A 17866-nucleotide genomic window follows, 5' to 3' on the forward strand; every position below is an offset into this window, starting at 1 on the left:
CTCAGCTATGCAGAGCAATAGTACTGATAAGTACTAGTTGAATAAATGACTGCTTTTTCTTGTCCCCTAAAGTAATCATGTTCATAATTGATCTTTCCCAAATAATGGTAACTCAATCCATTAAGTAAGGCCATATAAGAAATTACATACTTTAAAATATTTAAATGATTCAATGTGTATATCTGAAAGCAGAAATCATAGGCCCAAAGCAAATCAGAGGTGCTCATGAGAGCCCAAGAGATGGCCATGAAAGGTTGCGACTTTTGTCCCCTATTCCAACTTGAGGTACAACTGTGTTAGTGTCTGCCATTTTGGTTTTAATCTCCAAGAGCTCACCCACCAGACTATTTTATAGGAGAGAGCTGTTATACACCTTTAGATTGTAATTAAATTATTTTTGACGGCTTCACAGTTCGGAGTTACTAAGGGTAGATTTGTATATGTGGGAATCAATCCTTGCCTCCTTAAGCATTTTCTGAGCGTTTTGCTGGAGGTCACAGCAGGCCAACCTCAGATTGCCAAATTTAACTAAATATTGATTAACCCACTTGGATTGTGGGGAAAGGTTAGCTTTTATGCTGATCTTTTCTGTAAGCCTTTTTTTCCCCCTTTAATTCACGGGAAATTAAAGCACAATGACTTTATTTTTGTATATTTATAGCATTATAAGAATTGAGGCATTCTACAATGGGGGTTAAATAGAATAACACAATTCTGTAACTTCTTTGTTGGACATGCACCAGTCTTCCAGTTAACTATTCATCAGTGCACCAAAATTTATGGAGTATCTACTATGTGCTGGGCAGTGATCTGGTACTGATTTTGAATAATAAATGCAGTAACATGTTTCTTCTTTTTTTTTTAATTCCCTGAATGCATATTAGGGGAGGCCTATGTTAGAATTCCTCTTTGACTTACTTACCTTCCCCTACCATACCTATTCCTTATGTGTTAAATAAGTCATAATGGTACCTAGCTTATGTGGGTAGAGTGAGGATTAAATGAGGTAATTTGTGCAGAGTAGAGTGTCTAGTATGTAATGCTGTGATTTGTGAATTCTATGAGCTTTGACAATACAACTACTTCTTCCTCATCGGGTAATATGTACATGTCTTTCCTTTTGTTTAGTGTAAGCTGTTCCCTCTTTCTCTTTCATTCCCTCCCTCACATTGTTGCCCTTGAGTTGCTTAGTTTGTTTTTATCTTTTATTTGTTTAAATCTTTGAATGCACCATCTGACACCTTGAACTTTGAGTTTCCATTTTGTTTCATACTTCTTTGCAACTAATTTCTTGTGTGTGTGTGTGTGTGTGCACATGCACACGCATGTACACACATGTGTGCCAGTACTGGGGCTTAACTCAGAGCCTGGGGGCTGTCTTTTAGCTTTTTTGTTCAAAGCTGGCACTCTACCACTTGAGCTACACCTCTACTTCTGACTCTTTGGTGACTAAGTGGAGTCTCTTCCATGGGCTTTCCTGTCTGGGTTGGCAAAGTCTCCATCCTAAAATCTCAGCCTTTTGATTTGCAACTGATTTCTGTCAAGTGACCATTCTTATTAATCTGAAGGCCTTTTCTTTGTATATTTATGGGTTTGCAGGATTGAAGAATATTTTGCCACCCTCTCCCTACACAGGTTCCTCTGTTCAGCTTCATCCTTTATTTTTTAAAATAGGCTCTTCAGTTTGATTTCTAAACCATTTTATTAGCATAAATTGGTATGCAATGTACTTTGATCAAATTCACACTATCTATATTACTTTTCTAACTTCTTTCCCTCTTCTCCCTCACTTTAAAAACAGTTCTTTAAAATAAAACATTATATTTACTAGGAGCATTCAGAATGCCAACAGAATGGCTGTAACTTTCTTTTTCTTTTTTCTTTTTGCAATTACAGAATGGTCTTCAGTTAACAGGACAACAACTATTTTTATGGGTTGTATCAGACAACTGAAGATGAAAAAACTACCATCCCCATATATAACTAATTTGTGCTGTGCACCAACAAGAACCTGCTTTGAATTTCCATGTCAGTTTACATGCTCTATTCTGTACCAGGCAAGGTTGGTGGCTGGTGAAAATACCACTACCACAGGGCTCTCTAGACATATTCGGGAGTGTGTTAACTATTTAAAGAAAGACAGTATACAGTTTAAAAACAAATCTCACACAGATTTACCTTTCAGTATTTTTTTCTTTAAAAGGAGTGAGTTGTGTAAGGGAAGGGGAGAGAGAAGACTAAATATAGACAAGGAAAAAAGAACTATGAGAACCAACTTCTTCCTCCTCTTCTTCCTCCTCCTCCTCCTCTGCCTCCTTTTCCTCCTCCTCCTCCTCTTCTTGTCTTCGTCTTTGTCTTCATCTTCCTTCTTTTTCTTGCTCTTTTCAGCCTTCACAACTCCCCTTTTTGCTGCAGCAGGTTTTCCTTTAGCTCAGTAGGCAGCGATATTTTTTGTGTGTTTTTCCTTCAGCTTTCCTTCATGTGTTTCTTGTAAGGCTGCTTGTCATTTGCAGCAGTGTCGTTCCACATCTCCCCCTCCCCCCTTTTGTGGGCAACATCATGAGTAGACAGCAGGATGTTCCCCTTTGATTTTAGGGTGATACTCAGAACAGAACAGGACAGCCGAAGGATGCCTTCTTGGGTACACTGGGATCTCTGAACTTCTTTTTTGTTTCCCCTTTAGGAGGGATGTAGGCTTTTGCTTCTCTTTCATAATGATCCTTGTTGGCCATGTCTTCAGTTTTCCCTTTCTCTTTAGCAGACATAGTCTTCCCCTTCTCTGAGCACTTCTTAGAACACTTGGAGAAATTGGTGGAGGCATCTGGACCCCAGCTTCATCCTGTGCTTCTCCAGGCAGATTTGCACAAAGAATGCACATGATGACATTTTCCCTCTCAGCTTCTTAGGATCTCCTTTGTCCATGTTTAGTTTTTCCTCTTTGAGGCACAGAGCCGCCCTGTGCCTGTCTACCTTGTACCTCTCCCCAGCCCGGTGCCATCTCTGTGGAACTCAATGTACTGCAACTGTTGAAACAGTTAAAACAACACAGTTCAAGACATTATTTTCATAGGTGAATCCTATTACCCTCTCCTTTCCCTACTTCTACCCATTGGCTCCCCTCCTCCCATAGACCCCCATTTACAATTCTATCATATTATTATTATTATTATTATTATTATTTTTGTCGGTCATGGGGCCTGAACCCTGGGCCTTGGTGCTGTCCCTCAGCTCTTCAGCTCAAGGCTAGTGCTCTACTACTTGAGCCACAGCGCCACTCCGGCTTTTTCTGCTTATGTGGTGCTGAGGAATTGAAACCAGAGCCTCATGGGTGCAAGGCAAGCACTCTACCACTGAGCCACCTTCCCAGCCTGATATTATTATTTTTTTAGGTGTAGATTTTACATACAAGCAAAAAATATGGTATTAGTCTCTCTTAGCTTGGCTTATCTAACTTAACATAATAATATTCAGTTCTATCCATTTTCATTCAGATGACATAATTTTATCTTCCTTTCCCCCTCCTCCCTCCTTTCCTCTCTCCCTTCCTCCCTTCCTGTCTATCATTCCTTCTATCATTTTTTCTTTTTGTGTGCTGGTCCTATGACTTGAACTGAAGGTCTGTTACTGTCCTTGAACCTTTTGTTCAAGGCTAGTGCTCTATTAGTTGAGCCACAGTTGGACTTCTTTTCTTTTAAATTTAATTTTATTGTCAAGGTGATGTACAGAGGGGTTACAGTTGCATACATAAGGTAATGAGTTCAGACTTCCTCTTTAAGCCTGCATCTTGTTCTTGTGAAGTCTCTTTCTATTCTCCTCCTTCTCCTTTTTTTTTGTTCTTCCTTGATCTCTTGTAAAAGGACTAGTCACCCAGGATCCCGCTTATCCCTCCTTCAGGTATCTTTACTTTGTATTTCAGAGCAAACTTATCCCAAGTCGCAATATAACATTTTTTCTCCTCCATATTCCTCTTCCCTCCTCCTCTCCCTTTCACCCTCTTCCTCTTCCTCGTCCTTTGTCATCTACAACGCAGTGTGGCCAGAACCGAATTTATTTACTTTGGCCTGAAAAATATTGATTTTCTTCAGTACTTTCTTATATGTGTTAAAGGCATTATTAATATGTTTGTTTTTCAGTGTAAAAATCTTAGGCTCATTGTTGATTTTCCACTCAATATTTCTTTAGGTTTACTTCCCAACCAGAGCATCAACCCTTAGAAATAAGAATTTTCCTACCTGTTTCTTTTGTATCTTCTAAAAGTGCTATGTGCAGAACAAACTAATCCAGGTACATTCAGTATATTGACTCAGGGCATGGAATGTATCCATAACTGACCTCGTATTCATCCTGTGTTTATACGTATCATAGACCAAAGAAAGAACTACAAGAGTTGCCTTATTAGTTGAGCTCAGAAACAAAGATAAAGCAGGAGAGATTTTTTTCTTTTAACTACAGAAAGTAAACTGTCAAGTAATTGGTATTTTCGTAAGACATCAATTGAGCACGAAGCATTTGGATGGCAGATCACACCTAGTACTAGTAGTACTAGCAGCTTGGGAGGCTGAGATCTAAGGATCACAGTTCAGCGGGGCTGGAAAGTCTATGAGATTCTTATCTTCAATTAACTACCAAAAAGCTGGAAGTGGAGCTGCAGCTCAAGTGGTAGAGGGCCAAAAAGCCGAGCAAGCGTGCAAGGCCCTGAGTTTAAGCCCCTAGTAGATAAATGTGTACATATACATGCACATGTGCCCTTACACACACATGATGGGGTTCACTTTATCAAGCTTTTGCTAATTTGAAGAATCAGCTAGAACCAGCAAACAGCTAACTTTTGCTTACCTCCTCTACCTTCAGACATAAACCTGGTACTTAAAACAACAGGAACATCCATCTTGTCTACCTCAGTACCTGTTAGTTTTTTTGTGAGACCATAGAAGAAAGCAAAAACTTCAGTCTCTTGTAACTTATCCCAGTGAAGACTAGCACAAGAGGAAAAAATTGGACTTGTAGAACTTGATTTTTTTCTTGAACAATTACCTCCTATATAGTGGAAATTAAAAAAAAAAAACTAGGACAAGGCTTTAGAAAATTAATTGGATCGTAATGTATTCAGAAAAAAAAAAAAAACCTCTCTGTGTTTCTATTGCGTGTTCAGGTTAAGTCAGCTTTGATTGAAGTTCTTCATTAGTTTTCCTGCCATTAGTGCTTAATTGCCTTAAAAAGTTAACTTCAAAGAAAAGATACAAACCCTTCAGAAAAGATATGAGTTGTTTGTTAAAACATTTGTTTATTTGTACATCGAGTAACTTCCCCATCCCCATAAACACATCTTGGCTGATTTAGCTCTTATTCATCAAGATTATATAACTAATGTATGTCTAAAGGCTTTAGAGTGTATGTCTGTGTGTGTGTGTGTATGTGTGCATATGCATATGTGTGTGTATGTGTGTGTGCCAGTCTTGGGGCTTGAACTCAGGCATAGTCCCTGAGCTTTTGTGCTCATGGCTAGTGCTCTACCAGTTTGAGCCACAGCACCATTACCAGCTTTTTGATTGTTAATTGGTGATAAGATTCTTAAGAATTTTCCTGCCTGAGCTGGCTTTGAACTGTGATCCTCAGATCTCAGACTCCTGAGTAGAATAGGATTATAGGTGAAAGCCACTGGTACCCAGCTGGCTTTTGGTATTTGAGGAAATTTCATTGTCATACAATCCAGAGGGAAAAATAGTCACATGTACATTGAGGTGAATGCTGTATTGTAGTCTGTCTCAAATGGATCATTGTGGCAGTTCTATTTTAATCCGATGATTCTCTCCGATGATCATCTCTTTCTATTGAAAGTAGAAACTGAATTGTTCATTTATCTTGGGGTAGGGGAGAAAATATTTTCTGTAACAAAATTTCCATTGTTTCTACCATGAGATTTTTCAGAAGCAGGTGTGAAAGGGTCTGCATTCTCATTCACTCTGGCTGGATGAAAAAACCATGAAGTTAATGCCATCAAAGTAACACAGAGACTTAAAAAATGTACCTTTGATCTTGAAGGAGATGAAAAGTGGAGGCATATTTTTATCTTTATGACAGCTGAACAAGTTTGAATAAATTAACAGACTATTTTTTTTGCCTATTTCTAACTCCCACAGAAATGGTATGCTTCATGTTGCCAATATTATTATATGATAATTAGTCTCATCGTGGAAGGTACAATCTGTGGGTATCTGTGCCCTTGCAATACTGCTATAGAATTGGTAGATAAAGGTGTGTTTTAGAAGGATGTGAAAAAAATACTTTGCTTTCTGTTAGGGACATAAAACAGGCAGGACACGTATTAGAGTCCAAAACTGTGCATGTGGACCTGACATATAAAGGATTTTGGCTTTTGTTTAGCCATCTGTACCAAAGTTTTATTTAACCCAAATAAAAAGGTTGTCCTGTTTCAATATGAAGTTTAAATATATTGATACCACTCACAAATGATAGATAGATAAAACAAATGATAGATAGACTCCACAATTTAAAAATTTTCACGTGCTATTTGAAATACCAGGAACCTGGAAACATTTATTTATTTGACAGTATTGTCAGTTCTTTGAAGAAATGTACCTAGTATTGTCATTATCTTCTGTGTGTGCATGTGTGTGTGTGTGTGTGTGTGTGTGTGTTTTGGTACTGGAACCTCTAGCCTTGTGCTGTTGCTTGGCTTTTTCACTTAAGGCTGCCTCTCTGCTTCTTTAGCCACACCTCCACTTGTGATTTTTTGATGGTGAACTAGAGTTCCATAAACTCTTCTTTTTTTGGGGGGGGGTCCGGTCATGGGGCCTGAACTCTGGGCCTGGGCGCTTCAGCTCTTCAGCTCTTCAGCTCAAGGCTAGCGCTCTACCACTTGAGCCACAGTGCCATCACTGGCTTTTTTTCTTTTTGCTTATGTGGTGCTTGGGAATTGAACCCAGGGCCTCATGCATGCAAGGCAAGCGCTCTACCACTGAGCCATCTTCCCAGTCCCATAAACTCTTCTTTATGGGCTGATTTTGAACCTTAATCTTTATATCTCAGCTACTTATCTACAGTCTTGTCAACATCTAAGTACTTCCTTAAAATTGTTTAATGATGGCATGTCTTTAAAAGGGAATTCAGAATTGTTATTTGATGTGGTCACTCAACAAACAGATGAAACAATCTGACCAAGTCTAGTAGGGGAGACAGATACTCGACACACCCACATGGAATATACACGTGGGAATTGTGGCAGGTGTTCTGAAGGAAGAGCCCTTAGTGCTGCCATCATGTGTGTGGGGCTAATTTTGATGAGAAGATCATGGCCTTTGTAAGGAAGTAGTGTGAAATAGATAGCTAACATCAGAAGTAATGAGAAAAATGGGAAGAAGCATAGTTCCATCCAAGAGGAAATATGTGAATAATCCAAAAGTGAGAAAGAGAAAACGAATGGCTCAGGTTGTGAAGTTAAAGGCCAGGGCCCCTGGATTACATGGACAACAGGAGGAGGAAGAGACAGTTCAGGGAAGAACCTCTTCAGAGCAAGGTACAAAGCTGGTAGCTGGTTGCTGGTAGAAGGGTTGGTGTGAGAAAGAATGAAAGCAGGGGGACTAGCTGTAAGACGATTGTAGCAGTTCTAGCCAGAGATAGGATGGTGGCTAGTCAGGAAGAGCATCAGTGGTGATAAGAGAGACATCCATGCATCCGACATGTTTGGTGGGTGGCAGGATTAGGATTTAGTGACCCTTTGAATGACCTGAATGAGGTGTGAAGAATGACTCCAAAGTTTCAGTGGATGTGGGGAGGGTCTCCTTGAGTTGGGGAAGCCTGGTGGAGTAAAGCTCTGAAGATGGATGATCTGTGTCATCACTTGGTCATCGAGCTTTCTTCTGTCTTTCCAGCTTTTCTTCAAAGTTTTTGTTTTTTTGTTTTTTTAGAAAAGAACGCAGCTAATGGGAGATTAGTTCAGTTTAGCTTTGTACAGATATGATTTCTGGGTTCTATGAAGTTCAGAAAAGACCTGACAGGCCAGGTAATTAGCATGAACAGTCTTGTTTGTCTTGTATATTAGAGATCCACAACTTCAGATTTTAATAAGACTAATTTAGGTAGGAAATAATGAGAATACTGCTGAAAAGCCAAAAGTCTAAACAAAAACTAACTTTCCTCTCCCCTCCCTTTAATACTGGAGCTTGTCCTCAGGTACTGCATGCTTTTCCTTAGTATTTTTACTCAAGGCTGGCACTCTATCACTCTAGGCTTTATAGTGTTTAATTGGAGATAAGAGTCGCATGGACTTACTTTCCCTGGCTGGCTTCAAACCATGATCCTCAGATCTCAACCTCCTGAGTAGCTAGGATTACAGGTGTCAGGCACTGGGCACAGGGCCTAAATCTAACTTTATAGTGAATGGCAATCATCATTTTTGAAAAGACTTATGCAAACAATCCCCTTTAGAAAATCCATGTAAAAGTTTTAGTGTCTTGGCTACTAATTTTTAGAGCATGAGTTCTTTAGCCCTTCTGCATCAGTGAATTGTGGAGCTGGGGCCTGCGGACACTCAATCTTGGCCCTTCCTCTGTGATGGCAGAGATTAGCTGGAAACAGCCCTATGCTGGGTTTCTGGATTCCTGCCTTCACTTTGCCTCTGCTGGAGAAGCTCTGTTTCAGGGCTTCAGGATTTCAGAGATGATGCCTGGGAGCTGTGTGTCTTCAGAGTTACGACTACATGCGAACCAAATCCAGTTGGCTTTCCTTGGGGCTGCCCTAGACCTTGGTAAAATGATAAACTAGTGCAAGGGTTTCCTTTTTGTGAAGTCCTGTTCCTTCCCACTTCACTCCATGGCTTCTTTGTTTCTCAGTATTGGAGAACTTGTGGGGTTGACTTAACACGTCTTAAAATACCTGCAAATTCCGGTGAATGCTTTGTAAATACTTCCCCAGAGGGTAATTTGCATAAACAAGCTGAGAGGTAGAAAGAACTAAAGCTAATGCCCTCCTCAAATGCTCCACCATTGTTTTATTTCTACATGTCTCTTAAAAGCTATATAGACATACATGTTTCTTAAAAATTATATAGGTATACATACTGATATTGGAATTAATACTAAAGTCAGGCAAATTAAAACTTTTTTTTAATTGTGAAAATACCATACAGAGGGGTTACAATTACATGGGCAAGGTAATGAGTGCATTTCTTTTTTTTTTTTTTTGTCGGTCGTGGGGCTTGAACTCTGGGCCTGGGCGCTGTCCTTCAGCTCTTCAGCTCAAGGCGAGCGCTCTACCACTTGAGCTACAGCGCCACTTCCGGTTTTCTGGTGGTTTATTGGAGATAGGAGTCTCATGGTCTCTCCTGCCGGGGCTGGCTTTGAACCGCGATCCTCAGATCTCAGCCTCCTGAGTAGCTAGGATTACAGGCGTGAGCCACCAGCGCCCGGCATGAGTGCATTTCTTATCAAGCATTGTTGCCTCCTCCTTTGTTTCCCCTTCCAATCCCTTCCCATATCCCCCCACCATCCCCCATCCCCCCCCTTTCTCTGCCCCTCCCCCCCCAAAGTTGTGAAGTTCATTTTTCGACATAATGACTTGTACATCTCATTGTTGCAATGGATCCCCTCCACAAATTATACCAACATCAAATACAATGAAAGCAGGGGTTATACCATGGGGGAGGCTCATACAAAGCAACAAAAAAATAATCTTATAAATATGTAAGAAACAATCGCAAGAAAGGAAAAACATTTTAATACTTATCTTGGGATTCATTTCACCTAACATCAACTTATCTGACCTTTTCTGCTTTTCTCAGACAATACTAGTTACTGCAAATAAGGGAAATCATGGGACCTATGTTTCTTTGGGCCTGGCTTACTTCACTTAATATAATTTTTTTTTTTTGTCGGTCGTGGGGCTTGAACTCTGGGCCTGGGCACTGTCCCTCAGCTCTTCAGCTCAAGGCGAGCGCTCTACCACTTGAGCTACAGCGCCACTTCCTCTTAATATAATTTTTTCCAAGTCTTTCCATTTCCTAACAAATGGGGCAATGAAATTCTTTCTGACAGAGGCATAGAATTCCATTGTGTATATATACCACATTTTCTTGATCCATTCATCTACTGAGGGCTATCTGGATTGGTTCCATATCTTAGCTATGGTAAATAATGCTGCAATAAACATAGTTGTGCTGGTAGCTTTAGTATGGTCTTGTTTGTGATTATTCCAGTAAATGCCCAAAAGTGGGATTGCTGGGTCATAGGGGAGCTCTATGAGGAGTCTTTTGAGGAACCTCCATACTACTTTCCAAAGTGGTGGAACAAGTTTACACTCCCACCAACAATGCAGTAAGGTTCCCTTCTGTAAAACTTTTATATAGATTTTTTTTTTTTTACTCTGTGATAACACCTAAAATCTCTCAGTGGTTTTTAGTGTACAATATAAAAGGCAGGTGGGTGCTGGCAGCTTACATGTATAATCCTAGTTACTCAGGAGGCTGAGATCTGAGAATCTCAGTTCAAAGCCAGCTTGGGCAAGAAAATTTATGAGACTCTTATCTCCAATTAATCATCAAAAAGCTAGAAATAGAGCTGTGGTTCAAGTGGTAGGACACTAGCCTTGAGTAAATAAGCTAAGGAACAGTGCACAGGCCTACTACCCAGTACAAGTCCCAGTACTCACACACATGTGCGTGTGCACACACTTACAACATATATGAATATGAATTCATATCAAATACACTATTATAACTATATAGTCCTTTTGCTGTATCTAGACTTACTCATCCTATGTAATTGCAAAGTTTGTACCTTTTGATCTACTTTTTTTCTTTTCTTTTTTCTTTCTTTTTTTGTGTGCCAGTCCTGAAGTTTGAACTCAGGGCCTGGGTACTGTCCTTCACTTTGCTCAAGGCTAGTGCTCTACCACTTGAACCATAGCACCATGCTGGGATATTTTTTTTGGGGGGGGGCGGTACTTAGTTGAAGGTAACGTCTCACAGACTTTCCCGCCCAGGCTGATTTTAAACCACAATCCTCAGATCTCAGTCTCCTGAGTAGCTAAGATTCCAGGCCAGCCACTGATGCCTTGCCTTTGACCTGCTTCTTGCTGTGTATTTCTCCTCCTTGCATTCATTGCTAGTATCCTGGAATTTTTCCACCAAGAAGGGTATAGTTGGCTATAAAGACAGTATAATATATGGAAACAGTCCAGATGCCCTACAACAGATGAGTGGACTAAAAAAATTTGCTACCTAAATACAATGCCCTTAGAAAGAATACTATTATGTCATTTGCAGGGAAATAGATGGACCTAGAACAAATCATGTTAAGTGAGGTAAGCCAAGTTCAGAGACACAAATAGCGCATGATTTCTCTTGTATGGGGAAGCTACATCTGAAATACACTGGGACTTGATAAAGTATGCAGGACTCTAGGTGTTGACACAGAGGGAGACCAAAGGAGGAGATTTTTAGGGGAAGAACAAAGGCTCAATACCTCTGTGTCTCTGATCATATAAAATAATAAATTGAAATGAACTCCAGGAAACAGAAACAAGAGGTTTTTTTCCCTTTGTTGCTGTTTTTATTTATTTTTTATCTTTTTTTCTTGTTTGTTCATTTATCTGTCTTTGGGAGGGTAAAAGGGTGGCAAATAAATGGAGGGAACAAAGGGTGAAAAAAAAAGACAATTTAATAAAACTCCAAACCAGTCTAGTTATGTTGGAGCAGCTCAGAGCAGGGAAAGGAATGAGATAACGTGTGTGATTTCAAGGTGTTTTTGTTTATTCACTAAGATTTGTTTTCTTCTTTTTTTTTCATGGTTGTGGGTCTTGAACTCTGGCCTGGGTGCTGTCCCTGTGCTCTTGAGCTCAAGGCTAGTGCTCTACCACTTGAGTCACAGCGCCACTTCTGGTTTTCTGGTGGTTAATTGGAGATAAGAGTCTCATGGACATTCCTGCTCAGGCTGGCTTGGAACTGTAATCCTCAGATCTCAGCCTTCTGAGTAGCTAGGATTACTGGCGTGAGCCTGGCAAGATTTGTCTTCTTACAGCAATTTCTTTCAGGCATGATTATTGCTCTCCTAGTTTGTGTATGATTGACTTCAGGATTGGGATGAATATGGAGTAGTTAGTAGTTAGTTAGTTAGTTGTAGTAGTAGTAGTAGTAGTAGTAATAGTAGTAGTAGTACTCCAATGTAGTTCTCTTCCCACTGCCTATAAAGAAGAAGGGCTTCCTCACATTGAAACGAAGCTGAGCAATGAGAGAGCTTAGACAACAGTTCAGATATATAGTGCCAAAGAATAAACAGAAAGACTCAGAAAGACTGGCCTTTCCTTCTATCAGATGCCTTTCTCCTACGTCATAGCCTCTGAGCCCTTGAACTTGCCTGGTCTGCTTTTCCATTGCAGAAGAAAAGGTACTTAAAGGTACACTAGTGGTGGATGCATTTTTACACTTGAACTTCCTGAAGAAGCTGGTCAACATGCAGTTTCTGATTCAGAAGGTCTGGGGGGGGGTGGTCCCAGACTCTTAACATTCTACCTAATTCTCAGGGGCTGCTGTTTATGCTTTGGGTTGCAGAGGACCATATCTCATGGCTGAGCATGAGAACACTTAGCTCTGGGGCTGTTTTTTGTATTCTACTCTGAGGGAGTCAGTTCAGTGCCCTCTGCATTAGAATTTAGCCATCTCTATTTTGAAGCTTGTGACATGATTCTGTGGCAGCTGCCAGCATTGAGGAATTACTGCCCTAGATTGTTGCTTCTCTACCCAGGCTGCACATTAGGAATTCGCCTCCCTCCCCCAGAAGGTGTAAAACATTAAACAATGCTTGAGAACCATTCCATACTAATTAAAACAGAATCTTTGGGATGTATGGTCTGGGATGAGTAATTCTACGACCCCTCTGATCTTCTTGAATCAAATGTACAGTCAAGATTGAGAAGCACTACTAACAATCCCTGGGCATCATTAAAAGTTAATTAATCAATTATTTGTTGGGGGCACTATTGGCATTTGAACTCAGGTCTTTGTGCTTGCCGGGCAGAGATAGTACCATTTGAGCCATGCTTTTAGTACTCCTTGCTCTGGTTGTTTTGAGGGTCTTGATTTTTTTCTCAGGATAGGATGGACTGAGATCCTCCTATTTACGTTTTCTCTTGTAGCAGAATGACAGGCACACACCATCATGTCTAGCCTTTTCGGTTGATTTGACAGTGATTTTTCTCGTGTGTGTGTGTGTGTGTGTGTGTGTGTGTGTGTGTGTGTGTGTGTGTGTTGTACTGGGGTTTGAACTCAGGGCTCTACATCATGTCTAGCCTTTTCGGTTGATTTGACAGTGATTTTTCTCGTGTGTGTGTGTGTGTGTGTGTGTGTGTGTGTGTGTGTGTGTGTGTGTGTGTGTGTGTGTGTGTGTGTGTGTGTGTGTGTGTGTGTGTGTTGTACTGGGGTTTGAACTCAGGGCTCTACATTTGCTAGCCTTGGCCTTTTCTGTTGAGATGAAGTCTTGTGAACTTCCTTTTTTTGCTCTAGCTGGCTTTGCCTTGAACTATGATCTTCTTGATCTTGCCTCCTGAGTAGCTAGGACTGAGTCACTAAGACTTGGTTTAGTTTTATTTTCAATTGTTAAATCATACTTGTATGTATTTATAGGGTCCAATGTGATGTTTAGATATGTGTTTGCATTGTGGAAGGACTGAATAGACTAATTAGTATATCTGACATTTCAAATATTGTCATTTCTTTGTGGTAAGAACATTTCAAATACTCTCCTTTAGCAATTTTGAAATGTACAACACTTTATTATTAACTATAGGTATTAATAAAGTACCAGAATTTATTCATTCCTCCTTACAGTGACTTCATATCCATTCACCAGCGTCTCCTCTTTTCCTGTCCCTTATTTCCCCATCTTCTGCTGACCACCATTCTACTCTCCATTTCTGGATGGTTGTCCTCATTCTGTCTGTCTCTGTTTGTCTCTTTCTCTCATTCTGGATTCTAAAATACTGTATATACATGCCATATTAAAAATTACTTTGTGTGTGTGTGTGTGTGTGTGTGTGTGTTTGTGTGTTTGTGTGTGTCAGTTGCGGGGCCTGAACTCTGGGCCTGGTACCTCTTGAGCTACAGCTCCACTTTCAGCCTTTTCTGTTTATGTGGTGCTGAGGAATCGAACCCAGAGCCTTCATGCATGCAAGGCAGGCACTCTACTCCTGAGCCATCCTCCCAGCACCATTCCCAGACTTCATTCACGCTTTCTTCTGAAAAAAAAAAATATTTTTTTTCAACTGTCTGTAAGAGATTATTTTGGATCAAGTCTCTGTGACTTGGTTTTTAACCTTTTAACCCTTGGGGAAAAAGGACTTATTTCAGGTCCATCTCTTAGAGGATATTGATGATTATGTGGGAGTTATTAATGATTTTTTTTTCTGGACCTGGGGCTTTAGTTTAGGGCCTGAGTAATCTCTCTGAGCTTCTTTTGTTCAAGGCTAGCGCTCTACCACAGCTCTACTTCTGTTTTTTTCTTTTTTTTTTGTAATTTAGTAGAGATAAGAGTTTCACAGACTTTCTTGTCTGGGCTGGCTTTGAACTGCAATCCTCAGGTTTCAGCTTCTTGAGTAGCTAGGAATCAGGCTCCTATAACATTTTTCATATTAGAATAGTCTTTTAAACCTAAGTTTCTTGTAGAAATTCAGCCAAGAATATACTGATATGTAGCTTTTTTAGCTTCTAAGGTTGTACCTTCTGGTGGGGATGTCTCCCTGGTTGTTAGGTACTTTCTACAAGACCATATTGCATATTTGTACCATTTGGAGACAAAATGCTTGTAACTGGATATTAAGGCTGGTTTAATTTTCAGAATTCACAGTTCCAAGTGTGCTAAAAGAGTGAGAACCAACCAGAACTAGTTTTCCTGTCAGGATTGGTTGATAAGGTTGGTGATGTCACTGAGAATTCTGGACAATTCTCTTAATTGCTTCATGATTCAGAAACTTCTGGACCATCTTGCATTTTTTTTCAGAGAAGTTGTTTCTCTATAATCAGATTTCTTTTCCTCATTCTATTTTAAAGCTAAAGGAAATTAAAAATTTCTGAGAAGCAATTTTAATTAATCTGCTATCATGCCCTTACATTTATTAATAATATTAGATTCTCATTTGTTGAAACAAGATGTTTATGACTGCAGGGAAATGGAGCAGATATGAATATTTCATATCACTGAGTGTTTCAACTAAAACAGGCAAATTGATAAAAGAAGCATGTGGATACTTTCATATATGGCAATTTCATAATAATTTAGCCCTATTAAAAAGTCTAATTTCTAATTTTTTTTTAAATTTTATTTTATTTTATTTGAGAACATACTGTACAGAGGGGCTACAATTACATGGGCAGGATAATGCATACATTTCTTACCAAGCATTGCAGCCTCCTCCTTTGTTTACCCTTCACCTTCCCTTCCCCGCCTCCCCCCTCCCCCCACCCAATTATACCCCCTCCCCCCCCACACCGACATTGTAAAGCTGGTTTTGACATGACATTTTGTACTTCTCATTGTTGCAACAGGTCCACCTGAATCCTTAAACGACTTGTTTGTCCCCATCTCCTCCACATGTTATACTGACATCAAATATAGTGAAAGCGGGGGTTACACTGTGGGGGAGGGACATACAAAGCAACAAAGAAATAATCTTATAAATGCGTTAGAAACACATGCATGAAAGAAACGAAAACATTAAAATACATATTTAAGGGTTCATTTTCCTAACATCACATTATCTGACCTTTCCTGCTTGACTCATACCTATACTATATATTGCAAATAAGGGAAACCATGGGACCTATGCTTCTTTGGGCCTGGCTTACTTCACTTAATATAATTTTTTCCAAACCTTTCCATTTCCTAACAAATGGGGAAATGTCATTCTTTCTGATGGAGGCATAGAATTCCATTGTGTATATTAATTTCTAATTTTTTATCATTAAATTATGTTGTACCTTAGCCTTTCTGATGTGATTTTTTTTAAAGTTTTGGCTTGGAGGGTCAATAATTAAGTTTGTTTTTTTCCTCCTAGGTTCTTTGTGTGTGTGTGTATGTGCGTGTGTGTATGTATGTGCACATGTGCACATACACACACACACTCTGCGTATTACAGGGTAATGTAATCAATAATATTGTAAGTAATTAATATTCTTTAAAGACTTTTTATTTCAATAGTTACTCTATAAAGATAGGATTCTCGTTATTCCTTCTATTCATTATTCAACTTCCACAACTATTCAGTGTGCTGGTTATTACTGTCATTCATGTTTTTTGAGTATACTAACAGTCTAATTAAAACTCCCCAACTGCTCCTCTTGGTAATATTGAAAAGAGATTCAAGTGCTGAGAGAAATATTTGGTACAGGGCCTTTTGTGATAGTTTGTTTTGAGCATTTACCAGTTGATGACTTCTCATATTAGCACTGGCTAATTAACTCAGCTCTGGTTTTATAAAACATTTAGAAATGGTAGAAACAGCTCTGATATTTTTCTTTCATAAGATCATAGGGTATATTATTCGAGTGCAGTCATTCAGGCTTCCTGTGAGGGCTGGGTAGCACTCAGCCCCATTGCTTCATTCTCATGGTCTAATACTAGACTGAAGCATGATGATAAATAGAAAACTTATTCTTAGATTTTTTTTCTTCTAAATGTTAAGTTATTAAGAAGTCTGAGTTTTAGTTTGGCACTGGAGGCTCATGCCTGTAATCCTGGCTACTCAGGAGGCTGAGATCTGAGGATGGTGGTTTGGAACAAGCCTGGTCCCTGAGACTCTTACCTCCAATTAACCACCAAAAAATCAGAGGTGGAGCTGTGGCTCGAGTGATAGACTGCTTGCCTTGAGTACAAAAGCTCAGGGACAGCATCCAGACCCTTTCAAGCCCTAGGAGAGACACACACACACACACACACACACACACACACACACACACACACACACACACACACACACACACACACACACACACACACACACACACACACACACACACACACACACACACACACACACACACACACACACACACACACACACACACACACACACACACACACACACTCTCTCTCTCTCTCTCTCTCTCTCTCTCTCTCTCTCTCTCTCTCTCTCTCTCTCTCTCTCTCTCTCTCTCTCTCTCTGAATTTGCTAGGTCTGATTGAATATGTGAGCAGATACTATATTATACATGTATATATTATGATATTATGATAATAGATAATATATTCTTCTGGGTAATTAGCATATTTATCACTTTAAGCATTTATTACAACCATGAATACAAAAGGAAATCATAGCTCTGATACCTATAGCCACATTAATTTTACTTGTTTTTAAAATTTATATGCAATGAGTAAACATAATATGCATACTTTAGTTTCTGACTTCTTTCAGTCACCAAAATATTTTAGGGACTTACCTCTAATTTTACATGTCTCAGAAGTTTATTCCATTTCAGAGCTGAGTAATATTCCTTGTTTGAATCTAACACAATTTTAAATGTATACTCTCAGTGGACATTGTTTGACTGCTATAAATAAATCTGAAGTGAACCTTTTTTCTCTAAGTCTTTTTGTTAACATATGTTTTCATTTTCCTAGAAGAAATAGGTAGGGGTGGAATTTCTGGGTCAGAGATGAATGTTTAACTTTACAAGAAACTGTATTTCAAAGTGACCATGCCACTTTATATTCTCAATGGAATTTTATAGACTCGTCTGGCTGCCCTAGATTCTCATCAACAGTTTGCACTGCTTGCTTGTGGAACTACTGTAGTGATGGCGTGGCACTGTATTGTTTTACTTTCAGCTTGTACTTTCCTGTTGTTTGATGATTGGGAA

At 39.5% G+C, this 17866-nt stretch overlaps 1 protein-coding gene and 1 pseudogene across 1 annotated transcript in view; one reads left to right on the forward strand and one right to left on the reverse strand.

Annotated features, from left to right (window-relative positions):
* Kcnh5 (potassium voltage-gated channel subfamily H member 5) overlaps positions 1–17866 on the forward strand; it is a 270939-nt gene that overhangs the window by 8822 nt on the left and 244251 nt on the right. The gene's annotated exons all lie outside the window — the stretch shown is intronic.
* Positions 2238–2922, reverse strand: LOC138810329 (high mobility group protein B1-like; annotated as a pseudogene).

The sequence above is a fragment of the Dipodomys merriami genome, unplaced genomic scaffold, assembly GCF_024711535.1.
Source record: "Dipodomys merriami isolate MVZ:Mamm:240054 unplaced genomic scaffold, mDipMer1.0.p SCAF_1, whole genome shotgun sequence".
NCBI classification, from domain to species: Eukaryota; Metazoa; Chordata; class Mammalia; order Rodentia; family Heteromyidae; genus Dipodomys; species Dipodomys merriami.